Here is a 6,617-nt window from a genome sequence, read left to right as displayed (position 1 = left end):
GAAGTTACTGAAAATTGTTTTTCGTGGCTCTCCTTTTGGCATCACGTTTTGCTTTCTTGTTTTAGTTTTTATTCTAGTTATTTGTTTTTAGAAAGCATTTATTTTCTCAACTTCTTGAGGAAATTGATTTTAGTGATAATCACTAGAGATTGGTTTTTGTGTAAACGTTTTTGGTTTTCTAGTGATTAATTTTTGTCATAAGGCACCGCACAAGTATTTATACTTGTGCGAATTTAATCGTGTCCGATCTATTTATTTTAAGCGAATTTGTGTTACAAACTTTAATTTTCCGTTGCATGTTGTCCGAGATGTTGTAACATCTGGCACAACATTTAATTCTGATAAACAAATTTGCATCTTACACTGATCTGGTTATATTAGATATAGTTTATTATCTGTCGAACAAAATAACTCTTACATCCTCATTGCGTTCTGTTGCATATTACAGTTTGGAATTTACACTATACAAGATTAATGAACAATAAAATTTGCTCTAAAATAAAAGGCTTAGTGAACAATATATTTGTATCGAAATTGTTTCTGGCTTCCATACTACGGATATACCCAGCGGTGATGTTCATAGTTGCTTTTAACTGCCTTTTCTTAACCATTCAAGCTTCACTAGTCTCTCTTATTGCTCAACGAGATGCAACTTCTTGGAATATTGAAACAAGTATTGGATTAGCAGCTATTCTTTATTCGGTAAGCGAATGACTTGATGATTATCATCTCCCTCCTTCTCCCTTCGTAGGAAGAGAAACGTTTGTCATTATATCAAAAACTATGATTTGCAGTGATAATAAAACTAGAATATTATAATGCGTACAATAGCAAGTGCCACATTTTGATCATTTTAATGCGTGTACAGCAGCAAACTAGAAGCTTAGAAGTTGATATTTACTTACACAGTCAGGGACGGAGCCACCCCAAAGGCTGTCGATCAAAAAAAAAAATTATTAGTAATTATAGTATATATCTAATTTTAGCCTACATTAAAATTTTGTCCGGTCCATAAAATAATTATATTTACTAACTTAGCCCACTAAAATTATTTTCAACCCATTTAATCATAAGAGAAATTACTCTATCAACTGTACTTTTGTAAGCAAGGACCTCGAGTTGAAAAAAGTTGTGAGGATGAGGATTTGGAAGGAATTTCTTATGAGAGATTTGAAAAAGTTTATGCGGCAGAGGGCCTCGATTGAGTTTGCACGAGGTGAAATGATTGTTTTTTGCTACTTAATTAGTTTATTCCATTTATTATGCAGAAAGATTCAAACATAACTATGGCTTGGTTGAGTTTGTGGTTATTTTTCAGCTTATGTAGTGATGAAGTCATAGAAGATTAGATTTTTGGTTTGTATAGAGCTTGAGATTAACTTCCGTATGATGTATATTTTTAGTTGATTTTTTGTTTTTCCGCTCCAACGCGAGTTTCGAGCAGAAAATTTCACCCGGGGCACTATGACGGGGAAAATCTTCCGCCCGGTACATTTTTTTTAAAGATTTGATTTGTCTTGTTTTAACACTTCATGTTTTTACGGCAACAACTGAACGATCATTCTCAGCTAAAGAAAGTTTAGTGCAAGAATAAATACTGATTCATTAATCGATGAGCTTTATTCGATGAAAAACCTTATATCTACTTCATGTCACTATTATTTATCAAGTCATTCAGCAGGTCAAAAATTTTTCTGCCTACGTCCCTTCTTACACTGTCGCTATTTTTTATTTTCAGGCAATCATTAATTTATCATTGAGGCTCTATCTGACTGTCTGGTGCAAAAATTTTTCTGCCTACGTCCCCTCTTTCTTTCTCTATTCAAGCCTTCAACAATTATCGTAACGGTATTTATAGGGGTTGTCTTTATGGACGATGTTTTCTACTTCGGAAGGTATATCTAGTCATTACATTGCAAGGTTCAAAATTTTGTTTCTGCCCGAACGAATCTTGTGTTCGGGTTCAAAAACGTTTCAAGAAATCTGTTTGGATGTTCTTGCACAGTTTGGTTGGTGCACTGATATTGACCGCGGGTTTCTATGGTTTGATATGGGGGAAAGCTAAAGAAGGGGACATGCACAGGCGCACAGATTCATCAGATCATAGGATCCCTCTTTTGCTAGAGAAAATCCAAGAAGTGTGAGTTACACACACACACACACACACACACACACACACACACATATATATATATATATATATATATATATATATATATATATATATATATATATATGTACATGTTATGTTATTCATACAAGCAATATTTTTAATCAGCAAATGTGAAGTGAACTTGTAACTGCTGAGTAAAAGTTCTTGTGATTGGGAATTTGGTTCATCACTAAGATTTATAACTTCTTATTCAAGCTGAAATATCTTAGCTTCATCCCCTCGGTTTGGTTTCGCCTCTCAAAACTCATTCGTTGTGTCTCAAACTAGCTCTGATCCCGGTTCCCGTCGACTGAAATCCAAGAAAACTGGCTCTCCTAACCACACAGCTCAGTTTTCAGGTTGCCCCCTTCCTTCTATCGATCTGATCCTATCCCGGGCCTATTTTTTGTGTTTTAACAAGACTCGTGTAGAGACAGGAGGTCGACAAATTGTGTTAGCTGGATACAAAGTCCTTGAAAGTTTAAGATTAAATGAATAAATTTTCAAATTCTAAAATAAAGTCTTAAAATTGTGAAAAATACATGTGTGTTGCACGTGAAAAACACACGTTAGAATAACTAGAATTCAACAGAAAATTGGTTAATTCAACAAAATGATAATGACAATACAATTGTAAATTTTGACAATTCGTGTTAGTTACTGATCATGTGTAAATAACTTTGAAGATAAACGTATTTGTTTGATTTTTAAAAAAGATTTGGACAACTCAACCTTTTTTTTTTATCGTTTTCATTTGTTATTTATCTTCTCCTATAAATAAATGCACATATATATTCTCTCATTTTCTTGATTTATTAAATTTTCTGAGCAATCAATGATTAGCATGTAGTTGTTTGCCTCTTCTCTTCGGATTATTCTATACTACACAAATAGTATTTTACACTTTATGATAAAGTCGAATATTAATCATAGGACCATCAATAATATAAGAACATGAGAAGAAAAACTCCCCATATAACAACTAAGCCTTTTCTTTCATGTACAGTGAGCCACATTGCTATTGGTTGTTCCTATTTTCCTTGTCAGCTTGGAGACATTTCTAGTAGTTTTTCCAATGTTTAAATAATAATTTTACAAAATCTACTACTTTTCTTGTTTGGTTGCTTTAAAGCTTTGATACTATATAGTTTGATTTCCATTATATAATAAGAAAAGTATAATATTATTACAAGTGAGAATTTTTTTTTTAAGTAACACTACAAGAAAAATGATTTTTCGCAGCACGTCATCCACAACGTGCAGTAAAAGCACGCTGCGAATACTATTTTTCACGGCGTGCACTCATATGTGCGCTGTTAATAGTGTTGCACTTGATACTATTAACGGCGTGCATTAAAAGCACGCTGCGGATATTCCTATGGACGGCGTGCATTCAAAGCACGCTGCGGATAATAACTTGATACTATTAACGGCGCGCATTAAAAGTATGCTGCGGATATTACTATCTGCAGCGTGCATTAAAATCACGCTGCGGATATTACTATTGACGGCGTGCATTAAAAGCACGCTGCGGATAGTAACTTGATACTATTAACGGCGTGCATTAAAAGCACGCTGTGGATATTACTATGGACGGCGTGTATTAAAAGCACACTGCGGATAGTAAATCATTTTTTTGAAAAAAAAATCGTGTTCATACATTAACGGCGTACATTAATCGCACGCTGTCAATAGTATTATTCACGGCATGCATATTATTAGCACGCTGCGGAAATAATTTTTAACTTAGCGACGGTTTCAGTAACACCGTCGCTAATTTAAAAAGCACGACGATTTTTACGCCACATTTAGCGACCGTTTATAGGAATCCGTTGCCCATGTAAAATCGGCGACCGTTTATAGTAACCGTCGCTAATAGACATACATCGGCGACGGTTGTGTAAAATAGCGTCGCTAAAAAAATCGCAAATTCACTATTTCTATCCGATCTCCGTTCCATTTTCCTCCACACCACTTCACAACACTTAAAATTTTCTCTACTTATACGATTTTAGTTTCGATTTAGATACGTGTTTCTGTTTCAATTTTTTGTTAATTATAATTATGGGTATTATTATTATAGTTGTATTGTAGTTTTTATAAAAAATTACTAAATTATAAAAGTAATTTTTTTTTTTTTATGCAAAATTTAGACCGTCGCTAAATTAGCGACGGAGCGGCGGATTTGATTTGTCGCCAATTGGCGACGGTTTTGTCAAAACCCGTCGCTAATATTTTATTTTTTATGGCACATTACCCGCTGCGGAAATTTTTATTATCAGCGTACACATGCACGCCGTTGATAGAAGTATTAACAGCGTGCACATGCATGCCGCGGATAATCTTGAACTTTTAACAGCTCCCAACTTTGCAACGTACACATGCACGCCGTTGATAGAAGTATTAACAGCGTGCACATGCATGCCGCGGATAATCTTGAACTTTTAACAGCTCCCAACTTTGCAGCGTGCAATGCACGCTGCGGAAAGCCCATATGCGCGCTGCGAAAAACCGTTTTTATTGTAATGTCTTAGAAATTAATTCGGGAGATCCCGAGATACGACGTTCATTTATTATACTGGATATTTCCGACCAGTCATTTGACTGAATGAGAAGAAAATATAGCTTGCGAGCTAGCAAGTGAGCTGCACCATTAGTAGATTAGCATATATGCTGAATAGACTTAAAAATATCGAGCTTTAGCATCGATTGAATTTCCTGTTGTAAATTTGAATCAAATTTAGAGTTTGAAATAAAAATTATGTCTTATTAATGTGAGAGTGTCTTCTGGCTCTCCATACTATACTTACGGAGATTATCAAGAAATACATTGTAACGTACCGTACTTTTACTATTTAAAATTTGCGGAAAAATTAAAAAATTTCTTAAATAAACACGAACGTTCAAAATTCGATAAAATAACTGTACGTCTCAACTCATCGTAACGAAAGATCTAAAATAAAGTTTGACAAAATTGTTTGAACATTTTCATAAAGACTTAAAAACATGGACGGTCCACGGGTTTAGCCTCACACTCAGTCCAAGCCTGCTCCTTGGTCCCCACCTCTTGTCTCCTCAAAAACATCTTCACCTGCATCGATCAAGTCTAGTGAGTCTAAAGACTCAACACGTATAAACTGGAAGTAACGAATAATACGTAATAAAACCACAGGCAACTTTAAAATAGAACATACATACTTGAAACTTGAACTTATCATAAACTTGAACATACATACATAATATGGACGTACCATAACGTGAAAACTTTTCATAACATGCTTGCATACTGGTACATTCTTGAACATACACGAACTTCATAATTTTGCGTAGAGAATGTTTCAAAGCAAGTGACCCATAACATAATCGCCTGATCAGACTAAACCACAGTACTGGGATGACAGGGACGTATCCACTGTCACATACATGAGATCTCCGTTCATAATTTAACGGGCTGATTGGTCAACGTTCATGATTTAATGCTTTTCAATCACGATCTAAACCCGTTCATGATTTAACGGGGTGGAGAGGTCCTCGGCCACGTTCACCGACTTCCAAACTCATTCATAAATTGGTCACAAGACATTTAGCATATCTCAAAAATTTAAAATATTATCTTGCACGTCGAACATACTTACTTGGCGTTGAGGGATTCGTTGGACTTCGATTGGGGCCGTCGCTGCACATACTAATCAGGAATTTACATGCTTCACTTGCATAACTTAGACGTAGGTAATCATGCTTACTTACGAGTTCATTCCCTTCCTTAAGACGTTCTTAAATTCCCATGACTCGACCTTGTAAATCAGTGCACTAGACCATGACATCAAACCCCAAACATGCTATAAAATTTTCCCCAAAATATGAAGGACACGGACCCCGTGCTTAGGTCCGGGTATGGGTCCGGGTCCGTGCGCTAAAATGTTTCGTGCAGAAAAAGACGGCACGGACCCCGTGTCTAGGTCCGTGTGGGGGTCCGTGTGTGTGCGCAAAAGAAGAACTCGGGAAGAAGAAGGGACACGGACCCCGTACTAGGGTCCGTCTAAGGGTCCGTGTAGGCTCGGGAATTTGACACTTCGAAGAGAGCAAAGGCACGGACCCCGTGTAAGGGTCCGTGGAAGGGTCCGTATACCTGCGGCAATTGGAAACTCTCGAAAATTCTGAATACGCAATGTTTGTCATTCTAGACTCGATTGTACGGACCATGAACCGACACCCCGAGACCCATCCTAGCATGCCTTAACACCAAACCAAAATTAGTACAAACTCCCAAAGCAACGATGTTCACCCTACGACGCATATCATTAAAAAACGTGGCAATTGACATCGAAACGTTTCCTACGACTTTTAAAATACTCGAGTGCCTATCGACACTAAACGACATAACAAATAACAACCCAACATCATACTAAGCATACCTAGACGCAACAACGATCACCGTCGATCCCCAACGAAGCCTGCAACAATA

The 6,617-nt window shown here is 36.5% G+C and overlaps 1 long non-coding RNA gene across 1 annotated transcript; it reads left to right on the top strand.

Annotated features, from left to right (window-relative positions):
- The first annotated feature begins 520 nt into the window (after positions 1–520).
- Positions 521–2,165, top strand: LOC140819918 (uncharacterized). The gene is made up of 3 exons (XR_012115310.1): positions 521–702; positions 1,739–1,895; positions 2,006–2,165. It is a non-coding gene; the product is annotated as an uncharacterized lncRNA (long non-coding RNA).
- Positions 2,166–6,617: the final 4,452 nt, after the last annotated feature.

This window comes from Primulina eburnea, chromosome 18 (genome assembly GCF_022965805.1).
Source record: "Primulina eburnea isolate SZY01 chromosome 18, ASM2296580v1, whole genome shotgun sequence".
In the NCBI taxonomy this organism is placed as follows: Eukaryota; Viridiplantae; Streptophyta; class Magnoliopsida; order Lamiales; family Gesneriaceae; genus Primulina; species Primulina eburnea.
Note: the sequence above shows the minus strand (reverse complement) of the source record. Positions and strands in the feature narration are given on the sequence as shown.